The sequence below is a fragment of the Lycium barbarum genome, chromosome 4 (genome assembly GCF_019175385.1).
Source record: "Lycium barbarum isolate Lr01 chromosome 4, ASM1917538v2, whole genome shotgun sequence".
NCBI lineage: Eukaryota > Viridiplantae > Streptophyta > Magnoliopsida > Solanales > Solanaceae > Lycium > Lycium barbarum.
In genome coordinates, this window is record NC_083340.1 from 95906320 (window position 1) to 95921082 (window position 14763).

Genomic DNA, 14763 nt, shown 5'->3' on the forward strand with positions numbered 1-14763 from the left:
GTATGCAAATAAGAGAAACAGTAACATTTCAGCAGGAGAGCTCGCAAAACAACTGACAACCGACTGCGAGATAAAGAGAAGAGTAAAGACAATTACGTGGAATCGTTACCTCAAGAAACAACAGAAAAAGCAAGTATTACAAGAATGGTTATGTGGAGATCTGAAATGCATTATAATAGATTGAAGGAAATCGGCCAATGAAAGAGGCATGTGAGGAGTATAATTCAATAAGAGAGCATTTAAGGAAATTTTGGGAGCCCAGGACGAGTTTAACATTCGAGGACGAATGTTCTAAAGGGGGGAAGGATGTTATATCCCATAATTTTTTATACGTTGAATTATTCGCAAGCTAATCGACTTAAGTAAAGACGGGATTATTTTCGGATATGAAATAGGAACTTTTAATTTTCAATTTTAATTAGTACACAAATTGTTTATAAATTTTATTTAGTGTAGAAATATTATTGGAGATTAGGGACTAATTAATTATGATTGGATTATTAAGTAGGGATTAGTGATTAATTAAAATTAATTAAGTTAATTACTACTTGTGGGCCCCACCCGTTTTAAATTAAAAAAATAATAATAAAAATAAATAGTGGATGACTCATTAGGTGGGCATGTGTAGGGCTTAGGGAATTGATACATGAGTCAAAATATGACTCATAGATCATCACTTCAACATTCTAATTGAAAAAAAAAAGATGGAGAGGAAAGGAAGAGCTCTCGGCCATGGCTACTTTGGCCGAGAATGAGGTCTAGTGAAGAGAGCTTGGAAGCTTGGTTTGTTCAAGAATTCTAAGTGTTCAAGGGGATTGCAACGTGAATTGAATCGTTGTGGGCGACAACGTTAAGGAACCAAAATTGGTAAGGTAAGATTCAATCCTTTTCTACATGTTTTGGAGGTAGTTAAACTTGTATAATTTGGTAGATGTGTGTTGAATATAAGGAGTTATGTATGTTGATGTTGAGGTGTAAATTGAGCCGTGTAGGGGGCTGTTTTTAATTAGGAATGGTGAATTGATTTGAAGTAGCATTATGGTTGTTGTTATCATGGATTATATGGTAAAAATGAAGGCATTAAATGGTTAAAGTTGAAGTTGCGTTATTTTTTGGGCATGTTGTTATCCTTGTTGAATTGAAAGGATTGAAGGTATGATTATGTTCATATGTTGTATTGGTATTGTTGTAATGACAGGAGGTTAATTGGAAGTTTGGGTTAGGCGAGTATATAAGGGAAATGATGCCCGATTTCCGTTAAGTTCTTAACTAATGAAAATTCTAATTAAGAAAGTTTGAATTAAAGAACGAATCCTGTAAGCGATTGGTTACAGATTTATGAGCTAGGAAGTATAGTTTACTAACGATAGCGTTACTTTAGTATTAAATAGGCTAAATGGGCGACGAAGCGAACGTGAATATGACTAACCTTTAACAGGTATGTAAAGCTAACCCTTCTTTCTTTTTGGCATGATCTTTATGAAACGAACAGACGATATGTATATGATTCCAAAGAAGTTCCTATTCTTAGAGCCACTAGGATGGCTAATGTTCTTGATTTCCAAAGGCTATTTCATTATGTCTTGATACGTGTATATGATTCCAGAAGTTCTATTTGGATATAATCTATAGTGATATTCGAAAGGTACTTGATATGACTACTGTCTTGATTTTCAAATGATAGATCGTATTGATTATTCTGTTGAGTCTCAAATATGATTTAATTTGCATATGGTTGCTCACTACTCTACTCGTGCATGCCTCAACATATCTTTCACTGAGTCCCGGGCCAGGATACGTTTTCTTGCACAGTTTCACTGCATTGTTCACCGAGTCCCTCACAAAAGGGCCGGGATATGATATATATATATATATATATATATATATATTCATATATATATATATGATGGTGTTATGATGTGATGGTGTTATGATGTGACGGTGCTATGATGTGTTTATGGCGCCAAGGATGGTATGTGGCGACCTTAGTCACCGAGTCCCATAATGGGCCGGGTATGATACATGATATTGACTTGCATGATTTATGTTTCAAAATGCAAGTGTTTCGGTATTCTGGATGTTATACTTGTCTCCTGTACCCCTATTTCAGTTATGATCCCTTTTACTGTATTTCATGCTTTATATACTCAGTACATATTCCGTACTGACCCCCTATCTTCAGGGGGCTGTGTCTCATGCCCGCAGGTACAGACGCTCGATCCGGTGATCCCCCAGCTTAGGATTTCCATTTAGCTGTCTTGGAGAGCTCCGTTGTTCCGGAGCCTAGATTTTTGGTACAAACCTTCTGATGTATATATATATATGTTTGTCCAGGGGTACGACGGGGCCCTGTTCCGTCATATTTCACTGTTGATACTCTTAGAGGTCTGTAGACATGTGTGTGGGTTGTATATAGATTACGATCAGCTGTGTCTGTATAGTTCTTGTGGATGTTCCTGTTTGTTGTGGCAGCCTTGTCGGCTTGCGTATTATAATGATATATAGTGGCAGCCTTGTCGGTTTGCGTATTTATTACGTTATGATTGATTGGGAACCTTTGGGTCTACGCCAATTCCCATGTTGTCTATAGTGTCAGTTTGATTAAACAGGTACATATGGGTGTCCTGCTCGGGCACTAGTCATGGCCCACGGGGCTGGGTCGTGGCACAATAGGACAAAAATTAAGTGCACTCACTTTACCCCCAATGCAAGGAGGTGGTTAAGCCTCATTTCTCGACAGGTTTGCCCTTCGGGCAACACTACCAATGTTACTTACCCCTGGGCCCTCTTAATTGCCTGCATATTAGACGATGTTCTGGTGAACGTGGGTCGGCAGGTGATTTTGCAATGAAGGGATTTTTTGAGGAAGGCAGGGCCAAGCTTAATTTTCCCTATCTAATTACTTTCTTGTGCGAGAGAACCAATGTTTCGAAGAGGGATGAGGATGCTTGGGTTAATTCAGACATCGAATTCAACCCGTTGAGGGTAAAAGGAAAGGGTTTGGTGGTCCAAAGTAAGAAGAGAAAGCTTGACGAGGATGTCGGGGGTAGTGTAGGCCATGTAGAGGGAGGGAACGAGGCTGGCGCTTCACAGACTCAAGACCCCTTTGGGCGGTTGGAGTCCGAGATGGAGGTGATGAAGGGTCTTTTTCTTAGGTTATCTCAGCCTTCCATGGAGGCCGGGTCATCTAGTGCTATTGCAGGTGGCTTCTCCCCATACCAGGTGAGGAAGTACATGAAGACACAAATGAAGATAAAGATCTCGGTGGACACCTTGCAGAGCGTCTACACCACTATAGCTAAGGCCCATGGTGAGCTTCGGGCAGATTTCGACAAGGAAAAGAAGAAGAGAAAATCTAGGGACAAGTTGTTTGTCAACATGTGGAAGGGCTTCAAGAGTTTGATCAAGTTGATGAACCTGAAGGCGACGCTCTCGATGGTGGCCAAGGACGACTCCGAGCATTACTCCTTCTTGAGCGAGTCCGAGGGTGGTAGTGGAGATGCTAGCAGTTATGATGATGAGACTAACGAAGCAACGAGCAAGGAAAAGGTGCAGGGGTCCATTCCCTTTCTCATGGTTTTGCCTTTGAAAGGGTTTCTATCTTTGAACAATGGTTTTTGGTTTATGGTGACGATGGTTGAATAATTTGCTTTTTTTATTTTCCATAATTTGTTTTGGTGGCTTTGACAATGATGGATTTCGCCTTTGGTGGGCTTGGTATTTTACTTGAATGTTGTTTTCTTGAATTTTTCGACTTATATAGGTTTTAGTGAACAAGGCAGTGAGCTACTGGTGTTTGACACTGCTATAAGTGGACACAAGTTTCGCTATGACGGTCACGCCGTCGCTAACAATGCTGCGCGGTAGCGGACGTTAGAAAATTTTCAGGTTGCACTATAGCGGATAGATTTTCGCCATGGCAGTACCGCTGTTATGAAGGCAAAGGCGCTACGGTGCTAACAAGAATTGCGAGGAGTCCGCTCTAGGGGACACAAATTAGCTATGGCAAAATCGCTAGGGCCGACTAGGTTTATCTGGCGCAACGCACCAAGGACAGGTCGCCATCGCCATAACGGTCCTCCCTTCGCAGGCACGGGACAGCTGGAGCGACTTGCTACCCGCTGCAGCGAAAACTCAAACTAGTGGCATTTTTTGATGCCCACAATATTCGTACAACACTAGGAACTTGTCGAATCGCCTTTCGCTCATAACAACAAACCACACAAACTTAACAACCACACTACTGTTAGATAACAATTGAAATTGACCAGATACCAATTAGACTTACCAAGATACCAATTGGAATCACCTTGGAGGTCAAGTTGACCAAGATGGCGATAAAAAGGAAAGAAAGGAAATTTCCTAAATGACCTATAGCCTCTTGTGGATGGGTATGGACGTTAACGCACCATTCCACAAGATTCTAGTACACATTTCTTTTGTTTTTGTGAGATCGGTAACCTAGGGATTTGATACCAACTTTTCACGACCCAAATTGGGGTCGTCGGACACCTACTTAATCCCACCTAGTAGGCGAACCCTTAACCCCAAAACCAACACCATTTTAAAAACTCAACAATAATCAATTTCCATTAATAAAACAAAAATGCGGAATAAGAGTATTTATACAACCATTTCCCAAAACCGGGTCTAGACTAGTACAGGAGCTTCTAAGATACGACTAAAATGAGACAAATAAAATAAAGTACAATCCCTGTTTGGAATATAATAAAAAGTGTCTTCGAGATAGCCACCGGCGAGCCCACGGAAGCCACTAACCCGCAATTTCATCCTGCAACAAATCTACCGCTCCCCCCCCCCCCCCCCGAAAAGGGCGTAGCAAGGGTAGTGTCAGTATAACACTCGTACTGGTAAGTATCACAGGCCGACCAAGATTAGTTCACGTATATACTCATAGAATCAATCATGATAAACACGCAGGTACAATCGTTCACACATTAAGGATTCCTAGCCAATAGCGACACCTCTACGCACCTAACACCAAGTTCCTCATACTTGTGAAAGAAACAAGAATTTAGCTTGCCACAATGCACACATGCATAATCACCTTAACCACTACACTTTCCCTCTCAAATACTGCAACCCGGGTGTAACAATGGAAATAGGCAGCTAGTCCTATAAGGACCTATCATAACTAAGATGAAGTTTCTAGACCAATGATCTCCCAAGTCTTGATGAAATAACAATCAGTAATCCCTATGCTTAGACCGAACCTAGGTGGGGCCACTAACCCATATCCCGTCCGCTGCGATTAAGCAGATTTATAGGATTAGCAAGTGGGCTCAACAACAACAATAATAATGATAACCCAACATATCAACTCACAGGAATAAGATGATGTCTAATGCAATGGAATCAATGATAAGTGACTCTACCATACACACATGCAAAGGGCCTTGTTGGCACAATAGTCATGACCCGTGTGGGACCCTTGGTGTCCATGTACCACTTGCTCCGGAACAGACCTCGGATTAGGAGCCCATATCTAGGCTACATCCTCACCCTCTGTCAAATGTACCTTATATATATATACTATGTCAAAAATAACGTCAAATAATGAATTGAGGTTTAAATACTATGTTTGGCCAGTATTGGCCGCTGTAACGGGTACTGGTCTGCGGTAGCAATACCACTGCGGCGGTAAATGTGCCGCTTCAGAGGACTTCCAAGGAATAGACCCGTCCACTATAGTGGAAATGAGGTGCGCTGGGGCGGAACCTCCAGGTGTCAAGACCTAATCTAGAGGGTCATGACGGGCACTCGAGCCCTACCTGTCGAGCACCGCTAACCGACTTTCCTACTATGATCATATACAAGATACAATTATGCTAAGTCATATAAGAAATATGCTGAAGAGGAATGAGCCCATAAAGGTATACTATACAACAAAATTGGACGAAACTGTACAGTAGAATATAAATCGTGTCTAACCATACCATGACTGTCTACAAGCCTCTACTGGGACATCTGTCATAAAAAAGTTGGAGCAGGGCCCTGACGTACCCGTATATACACTAAATAACGACATACCAAAACTCGACAACAACTTCGGAACAAGAAGAATGCTCCATCCTCAACTGAACTGTAGTCTACTGAGGCGGATCACCAATCTGACTATCTGCACCTGTGGGCATCAAACGCAGCGCCCCAAAACAATAATGTCAGTACGGACAAAATACTGAGTATGTAAGTCGTGAGAGTAATAAGAAAAAGACTTAAGAGAACATAGAATATAATGGATGCATCCTGTATATCTGAACTGCTTCTATGAACCAATGTTGTGCATGCATGCATGAGGTCTTACATTTATATGCATATGTAATGCCTGTCAAGCCTCTGTGGGCATCCCATTGTATCGTATCGGCCTCTGTGGACATCGCATCATCATCATCGCCATAATCATCATATGACCAGCTGATCAGATGGTAGTGCATATATAACGCCGTCACATTATAATACGTAATATACGCGCATATAGCGCCTGACAGGTCACAGGTCCGTATATGCATATATATAAATGAAATGCAATACATAATCATGATAAGAGCACAAGCAACTCTAGAGACCATACTTAACCTGAAGAGAGACTTTTTAAAGATAACACTATGGAACATGAATCAAAGAGACCATCCCTAACTCTAAGAGTAGAATCATTATGGATTAACGTTACGTGTACGTCTTGTTCATAAGGATCATGCCAAAAAGAATGAAAGAGATAGCCTTAACATACCACGTCGTCCTTTTAACTACTCAATGTCGATCTTCCTGAGTTAAACAAGCTACATTCAGGACGATTCACACAAAGGTTAATTCATTGAAACACTTATAAGGTCAAACTAAACTACTAAGTGAGCTAACGAAATATGGGCAACGTTTCCCCTGTATCACCTACTTCCACCAAATTCCAAAACAACCCCCAAATATCAATAACAACATCAACAATACCATAACCAAAAGATTATATGCAGACTAATCTCCAATTAATCCCAAAACATGCTTCTTAAACAATTCTTACCCAATACATCAACCCAACACTTTATGACATTTTCTATCACAATTCTCTTCACTTTTAACACTTATTACACCTCAAAATCAACTCAACATAAGTAATAAGATGCAGAACATACCTTATCCTTAAAGAACTTATCCACAAACAACTTGATCCAAAATTTAATCACCACCAATCCAACTAAAAGCTGGAACACACTCTTCTATGAACTAGCTTAGGGTTTCAAGGTTAGATCTTCTCTTGAAATAGCTTGGGATGATTTGGAATGTTTATGAGTGTTTGAGAGAGCTTAACGGGTCTAGAAGAATCAGTTTTAGTGAAATAATGACCCACGGTTATGCCCCTTTAATTTATAACAAAAGGAAAAATTCCACCGCCTCATCTTCATGGTCACTTTCACGGACCGTGAATTATTTCACTGACCGTTAAACCATCCCAGAAACTCCACTTCATTGCCACCATTTCACGGTGGCAACACTCTATTTTCATGGCCCGTAAAATTATTCACAGTCCGACAAAGTGGGAGTGAAAATGGTCCCCATCCAATTTTCCGACGAAACGTATTCTTTTTGATTCATTTAACGTCCCGCCTTCAACTCTTTCGAATCATGTTTAAGAACTGATATAACTCTAATACATACCCATAATCCTTATACACAACTTCCTAAATGATCTTCAATACTAACTTAAAACAACATACTTATAACGAAGCCTAAACGTACGTGAAAAATGAGGTGTAACATTCTTCTCTCGTTAAGAACATTCATCCTCGAATGTTAAACTCCTAGAGGTCTTATAAAAATTTCAGCAGAGTTTCCCCTGTAACCATACCACTACCAATCTTCCACAACAACCCAAAATATATAACGCCACATAGGGTCATAACAAGCAATAACAATAATGGCCTCACACGACCAGTAATCATAAGAAATGAAACATTACACACCTAAAGGCAATGGTGTCTCAGTCTGGACCTTCTCTTGAAATGGGAATAAGTGCGAATACTTGGACTTCAGATATTTCCCAGCTTCCCAATTCATCTCCTCGATATTCCCACTCCACCAAAGAACTGTAACTGAATCTACATCCTTAGTCCATAATCATGGCCATGGTTCATTGTTGCATTTTTCTCACATAGGATACTTATTCCATGTTCTAAATGTCATTCATAACATTTTTATAATCACAAATTATCAATGATCATGGCTCAATTCAAACCTTTACTCAACAATGCTACTATTCACACTTTCATGACCCATTTCTTACATCCTTCTATAATCCAAGTGTTTCAACTCTTCCTACCCTAAATAACATGTAAATGCCATAAAACATACCTTATATGTTGTAGGAACAAGCCTTGAGTGGTATTACTCTTCTTGCACCAAAACCCTAGTTTACTTCTCTTGAAATTTCTTAACTTGGATGAACTTTGATGAGTTTCCCACACTTGGTTTTGTTGATTTGATGAAGTTGATCATCAATTTCTCATGAGTTCTTGTATATGAAATGTGTGGAATTTTCTAGAGAAGTCTTGAGTTGTGGAGAATGAAAAATGAAAATGAAATAAATGAACTTGGGTCTCTTACTTAAAACTTGAAATCTGATTCGAAATGAACAGTAGTTGAAAGTGCACAGTGGTCGTAAACTCGGTTTACGGTCCGTATTCTAGATTACGGGCCGTATTTCATGGGCGTATTTAAGCATAACAGAACCAAAAAGGTAGGCTGAGGACGTGGTGATTTACAAACTCAGTTTACGGTCCGTATTTCAAGTCGTATTTAACCATTCAAGTCTTTGGCAGAAAGTTGAAGTTTTGGAATGTTGAAAGACGACAAGGCAGTTTATGGGCCGTATACCACTTTACGGACTGTATTTCATCGACGAGACCCAAGTGCAAATCTGCAACTTTTCACATTTTCAGAACCTATAAATAGTCGTTGGGCTCATAACCTACCTCTTATTCCCATTGCCTTTGAAATCTTAGGGTCGTCAAACGTCATTCCCTTCTGATTAAAACATCGTATACTCATATTCTTCGTTAGTCTATTCACTGTACGAGATTGGAAATTTCCGAGGTGTAACAACCAGAACCCTTACCTAGAACTCATGATTACGAAGGTTTTTTCATGGCGTTTGAATAAACCCTTCGAAGCTCATTTTCCTAATTTCCTAAAAATTAAGTGGCGACTCTTTTTTCAAAACAAGTCCGAAAGAGCGTCAGCAAGTTCGTAGTAGCCTTCTCGCGCCCTAAACCCACGTGAAAAAATGAACCGTTACACAATAATGTCAGGACTTTTGCAAAATAACCTTTATACCGCAAGGCACGAGTCGTATTTTATTTTTACGGATTAATAATTCATTTCACTTTTCGCTCAAAAGTTTCTTTATACGCCTCTGACATTATATCTTCGAATGTTTAGACTATAGATCCAATATTTCATATTTACCATGTGAAACCAAATATACTCGACTTGCGTATTTTCATTTGGCCAATCATTTATCTGTCCACATTTCTTGACAGATTTGAATTCAAGATCCTCGTCACCATTTAAAGGTTGAGTGCTACATTATATCAAATATACCGTCGACAGTCATTTGAGATCGGTTCCAATGCAACATAACTTATCGAGATCTCTTCATTTTTCATCACTTGCAGGTACCTGAACCTTTCCGAAGGTTTCATGAAGTTGTCACGACCTGGCTAGGGGGCCGCGACGAGCACCCGGTGCTACCCCACCCGGGCACCCCCTTATCGTACATAACATAACATCTAGGTGAACCATAAGTCAATTCATGCTTTTTTTTATCGTTAATCATATTGATCCCATTAGACGACCATCAGCATTTAACATATCATAGGCATCTATGCCACATCATAAGTACAAGGCCGACGAGGCCAACAAAAGATATACAAAACATGGGCCGACATGGCCGAACATCTCTACCCACATGCACATGACTACGAGCCTCTAAGAGTATGACATATCGTATGAGCGGGACAGGACCCCGCTATGCCCATAATTATGTACACAGAAGAATGAGTACCCAAAAGCCGCGGCTCCGAAAGAAATAGAGCTCTGCTATGCAATCTCTGGATAAGCAGCTATAGATCAAGCCTGTCTCCCTGTGCACCTGCGGGCATGACGCAGCGTCCACAAACAAAAGGACGTCAGTACGAAGAATGTACTGAGTATGTAAAGCATGATCAACATCGATATATATATAAGCATAACACATAACAGAAGAAATAACGTAGGAGGGGAGATAATAATGTCATCGTCATGGCACTTACTTACCTTTCGTAGGGACTTTCCATTCCTCATACGTACTTGTATGCATACATCATTATCCGTATTCTATAATAGTTCTCGTACCCTAATTGTGCTCACATTCGTATTTATAGTCTTATCACATTCATATTCATATTATATACTTAGTCATTTCATATACATAACATTTACATAGCATACCCGACCTTATAGGATCGGTGTTTCATACATACTTGGCCAACCAAGGCTCAAGATCATACATACCTGGCCCTACCAAGGCATCAGGGTTATCCGTACCATCTGCAGAGGTGTGCGCGCGTTACGTAATCGTATACATACTTTATACATAATCATATACATATATCGTACCCGGCGTTATAAGCTTGGGGTATCATTATAGCCCTTCATAGGCACATATAAGTATAATAGCCCATAGGCACCTTTGGCATCATTATTATTATTATCGTCATCACTATCATCATCATTACTGCTACATCCATATCTTAGGCTTACTCGTCATATAAGGGGCGTTGTACAATCGTAGTACATGTTAAGGATCATGAGCTTATGAGCTCGGAATGTCAATCACTTGAATACAACATACTCATATAGAGGAATTAGAAATTTGGCCAAGAACCATGCCTTATGAAAGAAGGGTTAGCCTTACATACCTTTTCGTCGGACTATTCTACACTTGCACGTTTCCTTCCAATGCTAGCGTCTATACCTTCATTAATATCATAACAATGGCCATTAGTCATTCACATCATCCACATTATCTAGATTTCTCGATTTGCTTCTAATTCTCCCATATTTATGGTCATGACCTCCAACTTCATCCATTCGTCTAAAGTGTCGATTTCATGATCTTAGTACCATTTATAATACATTCATATCGTAACACAACAACATTCATAATTCAATTCAAACTATTCCTCAAAATGTCACTATTCACCATTCATGACCTAGTTGACCACATTTTCTACAATCCATGTATTTTAATTCTCCAATACCTTAAACATCATGTAAAAATCATGAATCTTACCTTAGAAGTTGTAGGACCTAGCTTTGGTTGATAATACCCCACTTTGAGCCAAACCCTAGTTTTTCTCCATTTGCATTTCTTGACTTGAATGGTATTTAATGGCTTGCTTACACTTGATTCACTTGTTTATGTTGTTGGTGACTTATAATCCTTGAAAACTTATGAAATAAATGTAGAGAGATGATTCTAGAGAGAAGTGGTGTAATGTGGAAATGAAATAAAATAAGTCTTGATCCTCATATTTAATGAATTGAAAAATCTGTGCTGGGTGAACAGTGGTCGTCCATGGAGGTTTACGGTCCGTATTTCAGTTTACGGACCGTCCCTCGTGGTCGTCTTTAAGCTTAAGCAGAACCAGAAACTTAAGGCTGCATGCATGGTGATTTACGACCATGGTTTACGGGCCGTAAATGACTTTACGGTCCGTAAACCTGGTCGTATTATACCATTTCTCGACTAGGCAGAAAGCTGAAGCTTTTTGCATGGCAGTTTACGATTTCCAGTTTACGGACTGTATAGCAATTTACGGTCCGTATTTTGCAATTTACGACCACTGGGCAGTTGCAATTCTGCAACTTCCCATATTTCTTAGACTTCTCATTTTAATCACCTCCGTCCATGCACATGCATTGCTCACCTTGTATCTCATCTTAACTTAGCCAACTTCCTCGTCTCACATCGGATACTTTCGAAATCTCGCCTAAGGTCATCAAACGTCATTTCTTGCTCATGGACATCATGCACTCATATTCATCACTAGTTCATTCTCTTGCGTACCAACGGAAAATTTTCCGAGGTGTAACAGAAGTGGTATGTCGTGGTGCTCTTTTAAAGCACTTGCCTCATTATTATAGCCATTTTGATCATTTGCTTCTCTCAGTCTTCAAGGAGATTTACCTTTGGAACCGATTGGTCTATCACGCTTCAGGCGTGCCATAGACTTTATCCTTCAAGGACTTTAATTCTAGTAGGAGCATTTGCAGCTGGAATATGATTTTCACTTTGGTCAGCAAATGTGTCTGGCAGTTAACTTGAGTTATATTTTACACGAGGATCATACTAGCGATAATTCATTACATATAATTTATTTTTCAAGCTGCTTATCATCTCTCCCCCTAATGTTAGGAAATCTAACATTTACCCCCAAGCTTATTTTGGGACCCATATTTGTGCATTATGGTGGAGCAATTGAATCATTTACCGCACATTCACATTTTTAGATGGGAATTATTTGGTTCCTGACCTTGAACTAATTATAATAAGGGAACCTTGTTGGCTTGAAGCATATAAGCTGCTACATATTAAATAACACATCTCATATCAAAACTCTGTTTGGTAGATTTGTTCTCATAATTAATTTTTTAGCAACTAATTAGAGGCATGTAATTTCTGCTAAACCAACTTGGATATAAACCAGCATTATCAACGTAATTTCATAGCTTGGAACCATGCTCTTAATTTAACAATTTGAGCAAACAACCTTGGAAAAATTAAATTGCAAGTTGATACCAAATGCACATGTGACCATAACATAGATGCAGCTATTAAAATCATATAACAGCAAACGGTCCACATCATAGGTGAACCGGCCCATATTCACCTTTTTATGTTCCAGAATTATTGAGGGATTCAATCCCATCTTTAGCTGGTATAATGTTCAATTTATCATGAGAACAAGTAGCACAAGAGAATTCTTGACGAAACTTTTATTTCTTCAATATATAATAATGTGAATTCTTAATTATTTTTGCATCACATTAGAACCGGAATAGCCAACCGGTCATTCCAACTGATATTTATTTCAATAAAGTTCTAGTTTACCATCGCATATGATTCCATCATCATGCTCATATTTGTGTAGTACAAACAGGAGGGAAGCAGGGTAAAATTTCACATTTATATTTCTTACCCGCTATATGACTGTAATAATATAAAGATATTAAATCTTTCCATCATTTATAGTCTCAATATGAATGACCACTTTGGTGAATACCTTTGAAACTCAATAAGTATCTTTGGCACTTACTACAATATAATGCTTTCTTGATAGTCAATTTAATTCCTCCAAAGTAGTAATAGATTGGCTCTTCCAGAGTTCCCAATTAATTGTGTACTACCACATATTTCATAACACCATCCGTATGGTGAACATATCCTTTAAAGGAGAAAATGATATCATTTCGGTCATGATCAAAATTATTATAGGAAATATCTATTTCTTGCTTTAACCTTTTCCCTTCAATAATCATAATCGAGAAGGTGATCAACGACTACTTATTCCACAATAACGATTTCTCTCAAACCTCCCCTAGAGGTGAGTTGTGGTATTAACATATACATACATAAGCACATATTTATCCATATATTTTATCATATCTTGCCACATTCACTTTCAAGAATAGGTCAGCATTCACGTTGTTTTTCACAAGTCACATTCTCTTTAAGGAATGAACTATAATTATACATATGTGCTTCATAAATTTGATATAAACTCATTGTCATGTCTTAATGTTTATCATATTTATATGATCCATCTCAACATGATTTTGAAAGGTCAAGTACGTCTCTACTTTGTATTCCTTTATTTTGATAGAGGATTTATAAAATCTATTAAATTAGGTCGCATAACAACTGCATGCTCCATGACCTTTCATATCACATTGATGATAAAAATTATCTTCACCTTTTGAAGGACCATTTTGAGAACCGATAATGTTCTTCCCTTTTATAATTATCATAATGATGACTATTATTATTTTGTCCTTTATCATTCCCACGTTCATTGATATAGCCACAATAAATATTTTGTCATCTTTCAGACTTATCATATACTGCTACCACATTCACTTCAGGGAATGGAGCAATGTTAGTGGGACGGGCTTCACAATTTTATCAAGAGCTTATTAATTTGCTCAGTCATAATCATATCATCAATATTGTGCATTGGGACTTAAAACCAAAGTCTTATTCGTATAAAGGTGTTTTAAGCCATAATGCAATGGGACTTGAACCCAACTTTTTATATTATCATCATAGTGCACCGGGACTCAAAATCGATGTCTTACTCTCTTGGTGCAATGGGACTTGACTCCACTGTCTTACTCTAAACCAATAGCATAATAGACCAAAGTGCACTGAGACTCACTCTCGAGTCTTTTAAATAAAGTACCACTTTATGATTTTACGCATAACCAAATTAAGTTTTACGAAGACATGAAATATACCAATTCTTGTGGTTGAACATTTCTTGTAACCTGTATTACAGTTCAAAGTGGACCATAAAATCAAGTCATAATATCTCTCAAATTTTTCATATTGCTCTTCGGGGGCAATTTTGTGACATGATATAAATAATAATTCTCATATACATATCTTGAATTGTAGCCACAACTGACTTGTGAAAATATTACCACTTCTGG